Below are 18,967 nucleotides of genomic sequence, written 5' to 3'. Positions count from 1 at the left end.
GAGTCCCGCATCAGGCTCCCTGCTCGGCAGGGAGCCTGCTTCTGCCTCTGACCCTCCCCCCTCTCATGTGCTCTCTCTCTCTCATTCTCTCTGTCTCAAATAAATAAATAAAATCTTTAAAAAAAAAAAAAGAAAGTTTAGAGTGATAAAAGAAATTTTAGCTCACTGAAAGGTAAAACTTGGGAGATTAAGTGAGAATTAAAGACTGAATGTTGAATATTTTTATTTTTTATCTAGGTTTGACATTCTACAATACAGTAAGTATTTAATATTTTTCCATTTTAAACATATCCACCAAGAATCCTCAAAGTGCTTCACCCATTTCATTATTCCATCCATCCATCCATCCGTCCATCCATCCACCCATTCATCCATTCCTCTAGATTTTTATTTAGTGAGTACAAATTTATTGAAGGTCTATTATGTGGTACATATCAGTGGATCGACAAAGGGTACTTCTGTGAACCAGTGGAGTTAGTTCCTGACCTCAAGAACCCAGTCTAAAGCCCTGCTTCTCCTAGTCATTCGGGGAGCCCTTCCTTCATTTCATATGAGAAGGGGGCCTGGTAGAGAGGAGAGGTGTTAACTGTGAGTTAGGAATCTGTGTTATTGCCATAGCAACCTTAGTTTCTCCTTGGATCAGGTCCAGTTTTCAGAGGGTAAAAGATCCCTTGCCTGTAAGCATCTCAAGTGCAGGGTCATTTCCACTAATACTTGTATCCAGAAGAGTGCATAACACCTAGTAGGTACATAGTAAATAATGAACACAACCACGGAAGTCAAGGCAGAGATAATAAGGTAACTTGCTACCAGTAGCACAGCCCCATTCTCTGCTTAATTTACATCCTTGGCTGGGGCTGTTCCTAATGGCCTAGAGCTATCTCCTACAAAAGGGACTGTTTTTATACAAGCTCAGTTATGGCCTTAATCGTTAGCCTTAATTCTATCACAAACTTCATTTCAGTAAGCCAAATTATTTTAAGTATATTCCAGCCACGTTGAACATCTACTTTGGAGTCCCAAAGAATGAATCTAATGCTTCTTTTTCAGTTCTTCTTTGCCCCAAATTAAATTGGCTTTCTCCATGCTTACTCATTGTGAGTGTCTACTAGCCTGATACAGACTCAGGAGTTATCTACATTTGAAGATTCAGCTGCACTTGGAAGGGGGAGCAAGCTCGGGGTGGGGGGGGAAGGGGAGGGAAAAAGAGGGTTTTTTTTTTTCCTCTCCATAGAGCAGGGACCTTTACAATGCACCACAGTGTGTGAACAGAGCTACGGGCTGTGATACCATTTAGCAATAATGGATGGCTTGTGCTGCCCAGACTTAACAGGCCAGTAAGCAACATCAGGCTACAGATGGAGTGCTCTGAGACTGCCATGCATTAAAAAAGGATGAAAAATAAAATTGTCTATGGCTATTGTCGACATATTTACCCCTTGTTTAGGGGTTCCTATGGCAACAGAAATCTGTGACCGGCTGGTGGAGGTGGGAAATCTGCACTGTAGAAGGGTGAGCTACTTGCTCAGAAGTGAACCCTATCTGTGTGCAACCACCCCCTCTAGTGATGACTTGGTGAATGGCAGGTCTTTTCATCGTTCTTTGGCATTCTGCTCTCACCGCCATATGTTATGGCTCTTAGCTTTAAAAGCATAATATTGTTCTATTAAATTAGCATGACTTATTTTTTAGGAGACTTCTAAAACGCCATTGTTTTGAGTCTTTTAGTTCTTGTTTTCCAAGGTTTCGCTTTATTTCCATATTTTAAACTAGATCTAGGAAATACTCAAGTTGCCAGTTAGAGCCAAACTCTTCTCCATAACCTTATCTATGTCTCCCATGTTTGGGAAACCAGATAAAGAAGAAAAAGAACTGACATGGGTCTCGAAGGCCACTATTCTTTCTTTCCTGGTAGAGGGGCTGGAATATAATCTTAGGGGTATCTCGGGCACGCTATTGTTTCTTCATCCTGTCCCCTGTGGTCTCCATCCCTCCAGCTGTCACCTATGACAATATTCATGCTAAGAACTCAGATCCAGACCACCTAGAAACTCACTATACTACAGGAGCAGAAACCTCTACCCAAAATGTGCACACTGAAGGGGCACAGTAGGGTTAAAACAATCTCCATCATCACTCGCAAACTCCTCAAGAGCCTGGCAGATTCCATGGGAAGACCATACCCTTTCAAGAATTTGCAACTCAGGTCCCACCTCCTCATTTTCTCCCTCCTCTGAAATTTTAGAGCCCTTTCTCTTTATTTTTATTTGTTCTTTGAGTATCATGAACTGCCTTGTGTTACTAATACTATTTATATGTGAATTTATCAAAGTGTTTTCAACTCTAAGTTCTTTGGGAACAAAGACCTTGTTTTGAATGTCTGAATTCTGCATTTAGTTTTCACTGTCCAGTTAATTGTATTTTTTCCACACGCAATGTGTTTAAGGTAATATTTGCAAAGACAGACATTAGGCAGCGGGGAATTTATGTTCTGGGTGTGATCCAGATTTCTGGAGGATCAGTCCAGCAAGACATAATACCCTGAGACATGCAGGAAACTGAGTAAGAAATAAGGGAACTGTTTTTATTGCACTTGTGATGTCTAGATATATTATGAAAGACTTCATTACATTGTAGATTCCTACTATACTCCTATGATGTAGATACAATTTTTCCAAACAGATAGGACAGCTAAGCCTCAGAGAGGTTAAGTAACAAGTTGGATGTCACAACATTACCAACTTGGATGCTAACAGATTTCACATACATGACTTTCTATTATATCTCATTGACTTTAAAAAAGGAATCCTCAAACTTTCACTGAAGAGAAGCTACTTTTGAAATTCCTGGTCTTTTGGATCCTCGGGGAAGAAATGAGGGATTTTCACAGAGCAAGTTACTAATGTTTGAGAAGGAATAATGGTTGCCATATTTACCTCTCTAGTGGAAATCAGCCCTAAAAAGTAGCACAGGAAAAGGCAGGAGTAAATATCTAGGCAAGGTTTGAAGATCAACTGGTATTTCCAGGTCTGTGTTTTATGAATTTTGGTCAAGAACAGAATTCCCATTTTAAGTTACCCCAAACATGAGCATCATGAGCTTTTCTTCCCAAAGAAGAAACTGGAATCAAAAATATTTGAGAAGACCTGCATGTGAAGATTCAGAATGGACATTAAGACGTTCTGTAACTTAATAATGAAGGAAAACATTTAAAACCGTTTAACTTTGCAAAACCTCATGTTTCCTAAGCACAAACAATCATAGCTCCTGTGTATTTGTGAATACATTACCAAACTACATCTGTGAAGCTAAGTTTCACTGATGTGAACACTGAACTTGAAGCAAGTACATGGAAGTTCAAGGCAAGCAAGGAACATCTTAAGAATCCGGGGTTGGAAGCTACAGACTCTACAATAAGAAAATCATATGAAGGAAATTAGGTAGGGTAACCACTATAGATTGGATATATTGAAATCATTCACATAAGGATCCTATTTTGCTTCATAAAGTATAATGAGGAGAAGTAGAAGTTAAATCATCAGTTGGTTTTGTTGACTATGTTTTATTATTTAATTTAAGTGAGTGAAGCATTTTTATTCCATTTGTTCTCAAAGAGTACATTTCAAAAAATTCAGCTTTGGTAATCCCCTGAGTACTTTGATTCAGAAAAGTTTCCATCATGGGACCATTCTTCTTTCTCCATCTTTCCTCTTCCTCTTCCTCTTCTTAATCTTCTCCCCACTCCCACTCACACAGTTTGGGTCTGTTTTATGTCTAGAAGAATGGGCTTAATTTTTCTCAATGTTAATTTTTTTAAACTCACTACCCCTTCCATTCTCTGTATATTTTTTTGTTGTCTTTTTATTTCCTGCAAGATTTTCCACTTTGATGGTGGTAAGAACTTTGACAAAATTTTCATGAGATTAAAAAAAAAACTTGAATTCCATCTCCCATAATGACTAGATAGAAGACACTGAGCAAGTGACTTAATATCTTTTAATTTCAGTCCCCTTTTCTGTTAAATGGACTTAATAATGCCTACTTCGTAAGTGAAGGTTTTGAAATACATTATATACATTTTAATATTTATCTGATATGTATATAAAACATGAAGTTCTGAGCACAACCAGTCCCTGGCATAGTAAGTGCCTAATTCTTCTCTTAGAACATAAGAAGACGGTTAAGCACTCTACATTCTTTTGCTCTTTGTTTATAACCACTCACTCAAGTGAGTTTAAGAAAATGGAAACTCTATTTGATGATTCAGGGGACTTCAAGGAACCCAACAAGAGTTATGGACAAGCTCAATGTAAATAAGAGATAGTTATCAGGCAGCTACTCTTTCTGTCTCTATGTCTCAAGGTTTCAGCTCAGATTACCAGCAGAGTATGTTGCATAAAGTACCCATGCCTCTGGTTCACTTCTCTTCTATGACTGAAGTCTACTGAGATGCCCCAAGACATAAGCCTAGGGTTGTTTTGTTTTGTTTTTTTAAGATTTTATTTATTTATTTGACAGAGATAGACACAGCCAGAGAGGGAACACAAGCAGGGGGAATGGGAGGGGAAAAGCAGGCTTCCCGCTGAGCAGGGAGCCCAATGCAGGGCTCGATCCCAGGACCCTGGGATCATGACCTGAGCCGAAGGCAGACGCTTAACGACTGAGCCACTCAGGCACCCCTAAGCCCAAGGTTTTATCTATGAAAAATCCCATCATTTTTCCCAGTCCACCATGATAAACCAACAAACTCAAGAAATAATTTTGGTAGATTTTATATGAGATTTCAGTCTACAAGTGGAAGGGAAATTCACGGGCTGTAGGTAAACATCTCCTTTGGCAGAGGCAAACGGTTAATTCCAAAGGAGAATTAGATATTTCATATCATTTTTATTCTGTAAGAAAATTTAAAGTTCTCTCCACTCTTTTTAAAAACTGTGGAGAAAAAAAAACTGTGGGGATTTTTTTATTTACATGGGGATTGCCAGTATTTTGAGATCTGAACAGAGTGTCTATGTAACAAAAATAAGCATCACAAAATCTAGGGACATGTAACTCTTGTCCATCATTAATGAAGGTTATCAGGTTGAAGAGCTATAAGCGGGGCGATCAGAAGAAGAGAAGCATAGTGTAAGATGAATTGATTACTATCAATCAATAAACCTTCTGTCCTTCTTAACCTCTTCAACCCATGACCCCCCACCATGCTTTCTTGTCATGGTCCACAAAGCATATTTAACAAGGACGTGGATGCAGTGATCCAGTTAACTTAACCAAAGTCCCCTATTCTTACATTTTAATCCCTGCTCAGCCATTCTACTTCCAGGTGACCTCTGGCATTTTTGGAAAGGGGATTATAGTGCTGATGTATTAAAGAACTGCTAATTCCTCTTTTAAAAGAACTTTGAAACTAGGAGGAAGATAAGTACGTGGTGTAATAGGCTTGATCCTAATTTTTCTTCCACAGATTGACTTTTGCTAACAACCTGGATTAAGTCTATAATTAGAGAAATGTAAAAATATTATGTCAGGTTTTGTTTCAGCTCTTCACCTACTAAACTCAACACTTACTGAACATCTACTATATATGAAGGCACTATTTTAAGCTTTGGCAATAAAAAGATGGGTTGACATCAACCAAGCTGTCAAGTTACTTAGGGTCTGTAAAAGGCCCCAGGCAGTAAAGAAATGATTGTGATTGAATATGCAGGACACCATACAGGTAAAACTGTCAGGGTACTGAACTTACAGAAAGTATCTGGGGCAAGAAGGGAGGGTGGAGACAATATCAAGAAGACCCAAGATTTAGAGAACACATGAAAATTTGCCAGAAAAAGGTATTGGAGCCAAAGCAGTGTGTGGGATGTTGGGATATCTTTAGGTCTTCCAGAGGAGAGAAGAGAACATTTGAAGAAACTTCCATGGAAGAAAGACACAGTGGGAATCCTGGATGTACTTGGGAGTGGCAGGTTGTGAATGAACAAAAAGACAGGCAGGGGATAGATCACAAAGGGCCTTGTGAGTAACTTTTTGGAGGGTGAACTTAGATCAGAGGCCAGTTGAAAGAAAGGAGTCAGTTAGAGGACATGTTAACACCAAAGTTTTCCAAAAGAGTATGAGAAGAGGAGAGAGGAGCATGAGACAGAAAGAGAACGTCAATTTTTAAGACTAGGAGATACTTTGAAAATGAGGGAGTTGAAGAATTTCTTGCATTAGAGCCTCTATTGGTGAAGAGTTCTTCTACTGGGAATGAATCTCAGCTGAAAGTATTTCTGTACTTTTATTTCTTTCAAATAATGTTGCTTTTTTTTTTTTTTAAAGATTTTATTTATTTATTTGAGAGAGAGAATGAGAGAGAGCACATGAGAGGGGGGAGGGTCAGAGGGAGAAGCAGACCCCCTGCTGAGCAAGGAGCCCGATGCGGGACTCGATCCCGGGACTCCAGGATCATGACCTGAGCCGAAGGCAGTCGCTTAACCAACTGAGCCACCCAGGCTCCCAAATAATGTTGCTTTTTAAAACTTATGCTATGTTGTATTGATAAATAACTTCTCAGCCAATTGTCTCCAGGGAGTCTGTCCACAGAAACAATTACAGATTTATTGTTGGTCGTCCTGCTCTGGAACAGTGAAGTTGATAATTACTTTATGAAATAAGATTGATAGGTTGAAGAGTTTGGAAAAAAATCAAAGATGCTTTCCTCTCTCTTCATCATTTTCCTACTTCGAAAAAAGTGAAGCTCAAATCTAAGAGTAAAGGATTTTAAATTACTATACCCAATGATCTAGGGTCACTAATGGGAGATGATAGGGAAGAAAGGCCATTTTTGGTGTTTAGAGTTAGTCAGATCTTTCTTCAGAGGTTGGGAGAAGAAAGAGAATCCCCAAATGCTTGCCATTTTACCAAGCTTTCTGTCTCATCCTCAGTGATGTAATTCTGATAAGAGATGCTATTTCAAGGTGGTACAGTAAAGTGCCTGCATTCATTACTGGTCAAGTTCTGCTACAGAAGGACCTCAGATACACATCAGATTCCTCCTCCCCATTTCCTGTTAAAAAAAAAAGAAAGACTACATTTCCAGGAAAATTTCAACTGATTCCATTTTTTAGTGGCAACTACAAGTTGATTGATCATCCCCCTTTCCCAAAAAAATATAATTTGATATTCTGACATTGGTCCAATTTGTTATATATTTTTAAAAATGGATAATTAAGGACAGCAGTTAGCGTGAGAGAGAATTGTGTAAAGATAGCATATCCATAAATAAAAGAGGACTTTAGGACATTCAAGTTAAATAATATAAATTAAACTAAGTACTCTGTATTAGGAGACAAGGATAACCAAATACTAACTTTATCTTCTTTCTCTGGAGACATGTTTTCCACATGGTGGAAGTGGGGTTTCCATCATCATTGTTCACATTCCAGATCAAGATAAGAGCAAACAAATTTGAAGTGGAGAGCAAACAATTTCCTTTTAAGTACATGATGTGGAAGCTGTAGCCATCTCTCCTACTCATTGGCAAGAATGAAGGACATACCCACACCCAGCTGCAAGGGAGGCTGGGAAACGACCTTATCCGTGGTTTCGCTTTCCATGGTTTCAGTTACCGCCAGTCAATGGTGGCCCAAAAGCAAATGATCCTTCCTCCATCAAATCATCAGAAGGTCAACAGTGGCCTAAGGCTCTGTCACAGTGCCTATGTCACCCCCCTCATTCATCTCACCATGCAGGCATTTTATCATTTCATATCTTCACAAGAGGAAGGATGAGTACAATACAGTAAGATACTTAGAGAGACCACATTCACAGAACTTTTATTATAGTATATAGTTAGAATTGTTCTATTTTATTATGAGTTATTGTTTGTTAATCTCTCTTTGTGCCTAATTCATAAATTAAATTATCATAGGTGTGTGTGTATAGGAAAAAAAATCATATATATAGGCTCCAGTACTATTTGTGGTCTCAGGCATCCACTGAGGGTCTTGGAACATACCCCTGTGGATAAGAGGGGGCCAGTGTGGTTGTCAGGCAGGATACGATGCACCCTATCAAAATCTCTAACTACTGAAGAGAAGACTTTATTTGGGGGAGAGGGAGGCTCCTAGAAATTTCTACAACATGGAAGTCAATCTGAAGTTTAAAAAATAGAGAGGAGGAGCACCTGGGTGGTTCAGTCGGCTAAGCGTCTGACTCTTGATTTCGGCTCAGGTCATGATCTCAGGGTTGTGAGATCAAGTCCCTCGTCAGGCTTGGTGCTGGGTGTGGAGCCTGCTTGGGATTCTCCCTCTCTTTCTCTCTCTCAAAAAAAGAAACAAACCAAATAAACAAATAAACAAACCAAAAATCACCATTCCACAAGCTGTAGGAGATGCTGGACTGCCTTTCCAGACTCTACCTACCCATCATCTTTTTTTTTTTTTCTCTAAAAAAAAGAAAGGAATAGAAGGAAATATCTGGAAGGATGGCATTTTGATAAAAAGAATTGCAGTGGAAACAGATGGCATATGTTCAAGAAACAACAAATGAAATATATGATTGGAGTAAAGAGACAGTGGGCAAAAATTGATAAGTAAGTTTGGAGAGGAACAGAATCCTCTCTGAGGCCATGGATCATGTGTCTTGCTCATTATTTTGTCCCCAGGATGCCCCAATAAATCTGACATGAAGTGTGTATTCAAGACATTTGTTATTGGATCTTCCCATTGCAAAGAGAAAAGCTTCCACAAATCTTAGAAATATTGTGCTAGCCACTAGGGACATATAATGGAGGCAAAACAAAATATGCCCTACTGCTTTGAGCCTAGAGTCTCGCCTGGGGTGAGTAGACAATAAGCAAATGACAATATAAACAAATTCGTAATTACAGACTCTGTGAACAGTCCCATGAAGTTAAAATAGAGGGGACCATGACGAGTGCAAAAGGCACCTGGTCTAGTTGGAGAAGAGGGGAGCCTTCCTTAAGAGAGGAGACTTCGAGCTGAAATGCAGAAGATGGGATGATGAGAGATGATGGGCAGGTAGAGTCTGGAAAGGCAGTCCAGCATCTCCTCTGGCTTGTGGAATGGTGATTTTTGGTTTGTTTATTTGCTTATGTACTTATTTTCTGTTCTTCCCTACCAGGAAGTAAGTACAATGACGATGCATAGTAGTGTGAAAACAAGGAAACCTCATTTAAAATAGACATTGGGGAGGGTGTGTGCTATGGTGAGCACTGTGAATTGTGTAAGACTGATGAATCGCACACCTGTACCCCTGAAACAAATAATACATTATATGTTAAAAAAAAAAAAGAAGAAGATGATAGTAGGAAGGGAAAAATGAAGGGCGGGAAATCAGAGCGGGAGACGAACCATGAGAGACTATGGACTCTGAAAAACAAGCTGAGGGTTCTAGAGGGGAGGGGGGCAGAGGATGGGTTAGCCTGGTGATGAGTATTAAAGAGGGCACGTACTGCATGGAGCACTGGGTGTTATATGCAAACAATGAATCATGGAACACTACATCAAAAACTAATGATGTAATATATGGTGATTAGCATAACATAATAAAACAAAATTTAAAAAAATAAAAATAAAAATAAATAAAAATAATTTTAAAAAATAATAATAAAATGGAGTTGGGACGCCAGCAGGGGGAGCTCTCACCCCCTACCACTTGCCCTCAATTGCAAACCCTACCGGAAGAGATCTACCTTGTTGGCTGATGCTACTTTACTACCCCAGCAGGCGGAAGAAAGGTTTTCCTCCTGCTCCAGCATCAGTCCAGCAAGTGAGAGCCAGTCACAACTCAGCCAATGAGAAGGCAGAATACTTTGAACTGCCAGTTTACTCCAGTGAACTTCTTGTTTATAACTGTCTTCCCAACATCCCCTTTTTCTCTATAAAAGAACATTTCTTTCCTTTTGTTCTCCAGACTTGCCTATGGTTTTGCCATCGCTTACTTGTCATGAATTGCAATTCTCTGCTGTTTCCTAATAAACCCTTTTTTGCTGATACAATAACTGGTAGTTTTATTTTTAAGGTTAACCGTGGGCACTTAAGAATGGCAGTTTTACTGAATTAATGAGACATTCTAAGGACATTGCCAATTATATAACACTATGTCTTCTTTATGTAGACATCTATGAGAAACTTCTCTGAGTTCTCAGTTCTCAGTGTCAAGGTCAGATGTGTTTCTCTTTAGCAACTAAGGTGCTTTGTTTTGTTTTTAACTTACAGGCTTTATAAATGGGGTCAACTTCATGTAAATGGTGCTGTTCCCTTTAGGCCCCATCCTCAGAAAGTTCCCTTGCTTTGATTTTAGTGCTCTTTGTTTGCTGTTTTGAAATTTTTAATAATTTTATTTTTAAATTTATATTTTGTACGTGTTAATATACATTTTGTATCTTGGGACAATGCAGCATGCACCAAGCTTGGAGCCTCAGCTCCTGTGCAGCCCCACCTCCCTCCCACTGTCTTCCTGCCTCCCTGGGATGGGTTCTTGGCTTCGCACTGTATTGCCTTTGTTAGGCTGGCCCAGCTGACCTCCTCCCCAGGCCCACCCAGACACTGCTGATACACCCTGCCCCACTGCACCCCAGGCACTGCCTGGCCCCTCTCTCTCAGGCCACTGAGCACTATACAGACCAGGGAGGGTTTGTGCAGAGGCAGGGGCCATGGGTAGGGAAGGGGTCAGATGATGCAGACTCTGCGGTGTCTCAGGGCGGGACATAGCAGTGGTGGTCTCTGCTATGATGCTTGGTCCATGTGCTTGGTGGGGCAAGCCTCTTGTTCATACCAAATCCAGGTACTGATCACATCCCACAGTCAACTGATTGAAAATCCTTTGGGGGTTGCCTATTCTTGGTGGCTTGGGGCAGCAGGCCATGGGAAGGGCAGGCTGGCTTCTTTGCCCCCAAAGAGGGCACAGTATATAGGTCTGGTGGGTGCAGGAAGGAGAACGCAGCAGCAGGTGGGCAAGTAAGGGGGTGGGGCGGGTGGGGGGAAACACAGCAGTGCCTGTTGAGAGTCTGCTTTACCAGCCAGTATTCCCATGCCCGAGGGAGCGAGCCATTAAATAACAAATAAAAAACACCATGACAGGTCTAGAGTGAGAGCGTGGAAGAAGGAAAAAGTTTCATGTTTTATTACATTTAATGGCATTTTTCCTGCTTTTTGAATAAGGGGCCCCACATTTTCATTTTGCACTGGAGCCAGCAAATTATGTAGCTGGCCCTGCCTATAAATCACATACTAAATCATATTTTACTCATTACACTGGCTGCTAGGAGAATCAGAACAAAACTTACAACCAACTTTAGCACAATATCAAAAAATTTATGGCATATATTTTGAATAGTGAAATAATCTACCTGTCGTTTTTCTTATTTTTCTTGATTTTCGTTTCCTTTATCTCTTTACGTACCCAAAGGGAAAAGATCGGATTTTTTATTTACCTTTGAAAGCTTAATTCCTTTTTATGTACTCATCTAGGGTAGAAATAATCACTAATTAAATAACAAGCTAATTGTATACTTAACATACTCTTAGAGAACTCAATAAAAAGCTGGTTTGATAAGACTTGTGATCAATTCCTTCCGGTAGGAATTTGTCATCATTGCAGTTCGTATTGTTTTCATACTTCCCTCTTGTCACACTCATCAATGATGATGCCATGAATGGAAAATGTCAAGCTCCATGTTTTGCCTCAGCATCTCACAGCGTACATGGTTAAGAGTGGTCACTTTATAAATATTGGCTTCTTAGAATCAGACGGCTACTTTATGTGAGTAAAAATGGTGGACACGTACTCTGTCTTTAAAAAAAAGATATATCAGAATACTGACTGCTCACAATGATGATTGGTTTCTGACCTCATAGTCCTCCAAAGGGATACTACCCCCCACATTTGGACTGCTCACTAGAATAACCCACTCATCAATAATTTTTCACTGATCAGCCACTGTATGTAAGGCTTTCCTAGGCAAGGGGAAAGTGATGCACAAGTCAGGAGCTATCCCTAGCTGCAAGAGATTTCAGTCCTAGCTGAAGAGAAAGACAGTAAACAAGCAAGTAAATAAAGAGGTTCACCAATATGTTATAAAGGCAATAAACAGGATTATATGTGACAGGCAAAAATTGAGGGAGTCTGGGACCTTCATTTCATAGAGTGATCTAGGAATGCCTCTCTGAAAAGGTGATATTTAAGCCAGAACTTTAAGGAATCTAGGAGGAGGAACCAGTCATTCAACATGCTGGGAACACGAGTCTAGGTAGAAGAGGAAAAAAAAGGCAGGAAAAAAAGGAGTGAGTATTGCTGAGGCATAGCAGGAAAAGCTGAGAATAGCCCAGGATACCCTTGGAGAGTCAGCCAGAAGTTGCCCTTACCTTCTTCCTGCTCTGCCCTCCTTCATCACTAAGGTCGTTAAGCGGCTCCCTCTGGTGGTCATCAGGTGCAAACATCATCACAGGAGAAAAATCACACCTACAGAAGAAATATTTATAAAGATACCAAGAAAACAATGTTAGCCAGGTGGGTAGGGAGAAAACCAGGCAGGAAGAAGTACATGCCTAAATAGGAAGTGGTCTCCAGTTGGCCTAAGAGGGAGCAAAAGGACAAGGTAAAAATCAATTAACAGTGACAAGGGACCAAAAGTATAGATGCTTTATCCAGTTGCTTCTTGATTACCCAAATAATTACTGCAGTCAACATCAGCCTCTGACAAAGCATAGCTTGATTCCATTCTGTGATGAGACTTTAGGATTACAAGTCGACCGTCTCCCTTCTCTTCTCAATCGGAAATTCCCAAGAAAGAAGGGAGCCGGAACAGTTGTGTCTAAAGGATCCTTAGTCAAACTTACGAGACTCAAACTTAAGAGACTCGGGGCGCCTGGGTGGCTCAGTCGTTAAGCGTCTACCTTTGGCTCAGGTCATGATCCCAGGGTCCTGGGATCAAGCCCCACATCGGGCTCACTGCTCCGCGGGAGGCCTGCTTCTCCCTCTCCCACTCCCCCTGCTTGTGTTCCCTCTCTCGCTGTGTCTCTCTCTGTCAAATAAATAAATAAAATCTTTAAAAAAAAAACTTATGAGACTCTATTGGCCAGCCCCCAGGTCCCCCCACTAAGGGATCCCTCTACCTGACAGCTTTAAGTAGGTTCTAAACAATTCTAAGCAGTTCTTAGCTGTCTTTAGCACTCTGTGTAAGGGACAGTTACGGCTACTAAATGTGATCATTATTTTAAAAGGTGTTCTGAAACTCTCTAACTGAACACATGTTAGGTGTATGATGATAATGATGATGATGATGGTTATATAATTCTACTCCTTTATCCAAGTGGTGGTTTCCTCACAGAAGCCAACCTGGTTTTTACTGGCAGAAATGAGTTGCAGGACCACGTCCTGCGAATAGGAATGTTCATTGCAGGAAGCAAAATTTTCCGTGGATTGCAGTGGGGTGGTTAGCTTTGTGATTGAACTAACATCATCACATCCTTGCCTTAATTTAACCCTGTGATATAGAAGAAAACCATGTGAGATCCTTTAGCTAGGGGGCAGGGGGTGGTGGAATAAGGCTCCCTGAATGCCCTTTTTAACTCCAGGAACTCAAACCGCTCCAGGTTTCAAGGGTCTCAAGAACCCAGCCATAGTTTGACATTAAGCAAAGTTTTGAATGATTCTGAAGGGAGGAAAAGGAGAGGGGAGGGATATATTTTGGGGTCAGATAAATCAAAGCACATTTGGCCAGACACTGCCCCCCCTGCATTTCCAAGCACATGTGAATTTCCAGGGAAATTGAATCCATGTGTTCCTGATTCATTTACATTTAACTCTTCAAAATGCTTTGTAAGCCCTCCAAGAGCCTTCAGTGTATCAAGCCAGGATGTTGGGCTTTGTTAGCTATACAGGCACCTAATAGGCTGAATGAATGGGACGAGGTTTTCAAGACAGAACTGAGGAAGGTCAAAAGGTTTGCACATTTGACCCCACGTATTCTTCTTAATTTCTGGTTCCCACCCACCCACCTTTGGCAACGTGGACAGAAATAAACATTCCCCTCTATGGCACCCATCGAGCAGAGACCTGCGGGCTCGGACGCCCACTTTCGCACAGACCTAAGCCTCTGCCACAGTCAGAGACAGAAGGGTTGACATTTGAGAGGAGCCTTGTGCCTCCCAGTGTTAGTTTTCTTTTCCCGTGCTCGACTTGCTTCCTTTTCTGAAGTGAAAAGGCCTCTGCTGCCACCCCTGAATCCTTGATAAGAACTGACGAGCCCCAGGGGAGTGTGGGAAGAATCTCTGACTTCAGCAGCTTGGCAGAAGTTCCGCGGAGACTTTCTGATCTTCCTCCACATGCTGAAAATCCCTAGAAGTCCTTTGACAGAGAGGAGGTTGAGAAGGGCAGTCTTCCTGTCCTCATTTCTATTGGGGAAAAAAAAAATCATAAAAATAAAAGAAAAAAAAAATGAGGGTAGCCACCAGATTACATCCTCAGAAAAAGCAGACCAAATAAAAACGGCGCTTTCTTTGAGCGGGGTAGGAAACAGAGATCAGTTGCAGACCACTCCCCATACATCTGAAATGCAGTCATAAGTAGACACACCCCGTCTTTAAATTGCACAAGTGTTTTGGCAAAAGCCTATGCTTCCTTTTTTTTAATGTGATTAATAGCTCAGATGCTTAACTCACAAACAAGGCAAGTTTCTACAAAAGAAATTGCTAGAGCTCACGGGTGAGTATCAGGTTCAAGGTACCTCCTTCTACCTTTCCCTTGTGTTGCTTCTCCATCTTCAGTATGTTCTGCTGTATATGCAGAATCTGAGACTGTCTAGTCGCATTCCACCAAAATCTATTAAGAGGTCAAACCCTGTTATAAGCCCTCAGAGCCTTGGACGTCTGCTTGTGTGATTACGTCAATAAAGCCCAAGATCCCTGCTAGTGTTTTGTCTTATGGTAGCGCTTGGATCTGCCACCATGTAGATACTCAAAACTGCTTACTGAATGAATTTAGTGAGGCCTCACTGTATGCCAGCCTGGCTTCATTAGATTCTATTTGGTGCTCCCAATAAATGTAGGAGGTGTATACGCTCTTAGGATCCCCATTTTTACAGATGATGAAATGGAAATTTAGAAACATAAGCTGCCTACTAAGGTCATGGAGTTAATAAGAAATGGGATTAAGATCCAAGGGTAGGTTTGTCTTATTCTAGTAACCTCTGGTCTTGTAAAACCCATTCAGGATAGGCTTAGTGAAGATGGATTTCACTTTCAATAAGTGAATTTCAGTTTACACCATAGAAGACAGTTCCTACCTAAGATCTGTGAAAGTCGCCTCACTAATTGGCAGAAAAATTCCTCTTGGTCCTCTTTGTCTAGCACATATTCCCTGAATTCCCCTCTGGAGCTAGCTCAAATTATCTACTTACTTTTTTGAGTGTACCAACACATGTTATTTCATGTCTATACTGATTAGGTGCATGCCCATAGTTTGCCGAAATTTTGATCTGAGATTCTAAACTCTGAAAGCTGTCCTACACAATGAATATAAAATCTGTGATCCCTAAATGGCAGACAGAGCTTTATCTTTGATTTTAGCCTGCTTTCCTTTGCCTTGTGAAGTAGCTCCTTGCAAGTTCCGTGCAAGATGCTCATTGTGGGCCAGTTTAGGTAAGGGCAGTGAAGTAATTCATAAGCAAATCTAGGACTTCAAGACACCTTAAGAAATTCTATAATCCTTAGTAAATATTCCAATTCGAAGCATTTCAACCTCAAGTTAACCAAATATATATTTTTCTCTGTGGGTGTAAAAATGGTATTGCAAACTGAAAAGCACTGTGCAAATATTCGTTAGAGTTGTTTAAGGAGGAAAAGATCGTTTAAGGAGGAAGTCCGCCACATGACTGCAGCTTTGGTTGCTTTGGATCTATTCATTCTTTGGGACTCTGAGCTCTATAGAACGCACCAGCATGGTTCTTTTCCCGAGACTCCTTAGGAGTCCAGACAGGACCACCTTCAGGCAATGCTTCAAAAATGGAGTGAAAAATTACAATCCCTAAAGGGATTTAAGGACAGGATGACATGATCAACCTGACAAGATAAGGTTTGAAGCAGAGAATTAGATTTGAAAACTTCTTTAAAGCTTTTCCAACAAAGATTGCTATCTCTCAGTAGAGACATTCTGCAATCTAGTGCAAAAATATTAATGTTCTGACCTGCTCTACAGCGGTGCCTCTCAAAGGTTCATGTGTTTCATGAAGCACCATAAGATCTTGTTAAAATCCAGATTCCAGTACATCAGGTCCAAGCTGGCGCCTGAGATTCTGCATTTTATCAAGCTTTCAATTCCTTAAGATGCTATTGGCACAGAGGCCACACTTTGAATAGCAAGACTCTAGAGAATGGTGCAATACAGCTTTTAGACTTAAGAATTAGGAGTCAGGGGCGCCTGGGTGGCTCAGTCGGTTAAGCGTCTGCCTTCGGCTCAGGTCATGATCCCGGAGTCCTGGGATCAAGCACTGCTCCTCGGGGAATCTGCTTCTCCCTCTGCTCTTCACCTCGCTCGTGCTCTCTCGCGCACGAAAATAAATAAAATCTTTAAAAAACCACAAAGAATTAGGAATCAGACCCTGAATTTCGACTCTGTGGCTTGGAACTCCACGTCAGTCACTTACTATGTGATCTTGGTCAAAGAACTGTACTTCTCTTTGTCTATTCCACATCCGAGAATAAAGAAAATATTAGTACTTACTTCATAGCCTTTGGGGGCCAATTATATAACAAATTTTTGCAACTATAGTTGGCTTCATACTTTATGCATAGGAAACATGTAATAAATGTTAGCTATTATTACTACTCTCAGTGGTGTCCACAGAGAATATTGCTTCTTCATACCATCTCCTCTTCCATATTCAAAAGAAAGGTATAGTTTCTCATAGAAAATATAAAAATTGTGACAATTTCTTCCCAAATAAAAATAGAACATAAGAAAGGATTTTTAAAGTTCCCTGGGGGCAAATACAGTCAAGTGACAAGTTGTGTTTAGTAGACACTTTTATGATAGCTTTTGATGTCTGAGCATTCTCCAAAGTCTATTTGTACATCTGTAGCCACTTCTTTATGATCAGTTTTCCTTATTCAATTCCATTTAAAAATGTAGCTCAAGGGCTCCTGGGTGGTTCAGTCGGTTAAGCATCAGCCTTCGGCTCAGGTCATGATCTCAGGGTCCGGGGATTGAGCCCCACATCGGGCTCCCTGCCCAGTGGGGAGTCTGCTTCTCCCTCTGCCCCTCCCCCTGCTTGTCCACATCCACATCCCTGTGTGCTTGCTCTCTCTCTCTCTCAAATAAATAAAATCTTTAAAAAAATTAAAAAATAAAATGTAGTTCATTGTGTTCAAAGCCTCACTGGAAATTCTCACCAAAGCAACATACACCTTGTAGTTCTGATCACTTCATGATCTACTAGCAGAAATCAATCACAGGAGCATGCTCTTACTTCACTGCACTCTATTTTGACTGGGTGTTTCCTTCTGTTACTCAAACTGTGGGAGAGGAGTGGCATCCTTTTTTATTGTTTTTTTAAATATTTTATTCATTTATTTGTCAGAGAGTGATAGAGCACAAGCAGGGGGAGCGGCAGACAGAGGGAGAAGCACACTCCCCACTGAGCAGGGAGCCTGCTTTTTTATTGTCCTATTGATTTACTCCCAAACGGAAACAGTCCTTTTGCCTATTTATCAATATTTATTTCAAAGAGGGACAGTCAGAATAGACATACTCCTAGTCCTCAGCACTAACACTTTTTTAAGTACTTGCTATGTCCCAGGGACTATTTATTCATTTAACATCTATTCATATATTAAACCCATTTCACCCCCACCATCCCCTAAGTAAAGGCTATTTTTATCCCCATTTCAAAGAAGGGAAAACTGAGAGTCCAAGGGTAAGGCATTTTGCCCAAAGTCTGGCAGCATGAATAGAGAGAACTACAACACAGGAAAAATTGGGATTCAATCCAGGTGGTCTAGATTCAAAGCTCTCCTACTTAATCACTGCTAGATCAGGTTACTTCCTCTCCCACAGCCCCGGCTGGGACTCAGGTTTGCTGAGTGAGGCACTTACCTCAGAAACACCATTGGAGGGGGCACAAAAAGCTCAATAATCAAGATAAATAATATTTTAATATGATGTTTTTTAAGTAAAAAATAATTTTCAAAATCATGATGAATAAACATTTTTTTTTTAAATAAAGTAGTTCTGTGCTGACCCATATTGGAAACATGAAGCAAAAGGAAAGATCAGTAATATTGATCCTCTCTTTATTTAAAATTTTGGTATTTTCTTCATCATAGATTTCCTTGTGTGAAGTTTGATATTTTAAAATCTGTCATTAAAATATTATTTATCTCATTTTTTGAGATGTTCTTGTGTTCCTTAAATTTTTTACCTGAGGTGAAAGCCACACTCACCTCCCCCTAGTCCTGGCTCTGTCCACCTCCTCTGGCTTGGTTTTAAACATTGCAAGTACATGAGAGTCTTGAGGACAAAGCCCAGATGTTGCTTACATTTTCTTCCCTACTATTTAACAGCAACTGTGCTAGCCTCCCCCTTCTCCCGTCCTCCCTGTTTTTGATTTTCTCTCTCACACTTTCTTTTTCTCTCCTCCTACTAACTTCTCCTCCCTCCTTGGTCATCTCTTCGGCTCCTCCCCCTGCTCCTGAAGTCTCATGGATTTGTGCCTTCCAGCTTACCACCCCCCACGGTGGAGAGACCCTTCCACAATTCAGTCAAGGCAACTTTTAGAATCACTGGCTGCCTTAAAAGCAGGACCATAGTTGCTATTTTTGCTTCAAGAGGTTTAAATTTTCCCTTCGGAAGATCTGAGGAAGGAGTTAACCTTTGACATAATTTACACTTCTGACTTGCTATCTTCGAACACTTATCCATGTAACAAAGGAGAATTACCTGGGCAAACAGTGACAAGCCCAGGTAT

At 40.6% G+C, this 18,967-nt stretch overlaps 1 long non-coding RNA gene across 1 annotated transcript in view; it reads right to left on the bottom strand.

Moving 5' to 3' along the window:
• Positions 1-18,967, bottom strand: part of LOC145720968 (uncharacterized) — a 326,301-nt gene that overhangs the window by 6,527 nt on the left and 300,807 nt on the right. Inside the window, exon 3 of the long non-coding RNA XR_014144360.1 lies at positions 12,369-12,465. This is a non-coding gene — a long non-coding RNA (uncharacterized LOC145720968). The remainder of the gene's footprint in view (positions 1-12,368; positions 12,466-18,967) is intronic.

The sequence above is a fragment of the Leptonychotes weddellii genome, chromosome 4 (assembly GCF_054177405.1).
Source record: "Leptonychotes weddellii isolate Sample4059 chromosome 4, ASM5417740v2, whole genome shotgun sequence".
NCBI lineage: Eukaryota > Metazoa > Chordata > Mammalia > Carnivora > Phocidae > Leptonychotes > Leptonychotes weddellii.
The sequence above is the reverse complement of the archived record's forward strand: the minus strand, read 5'-3'. Positions and strand labels throughout refer to the sequence as shown.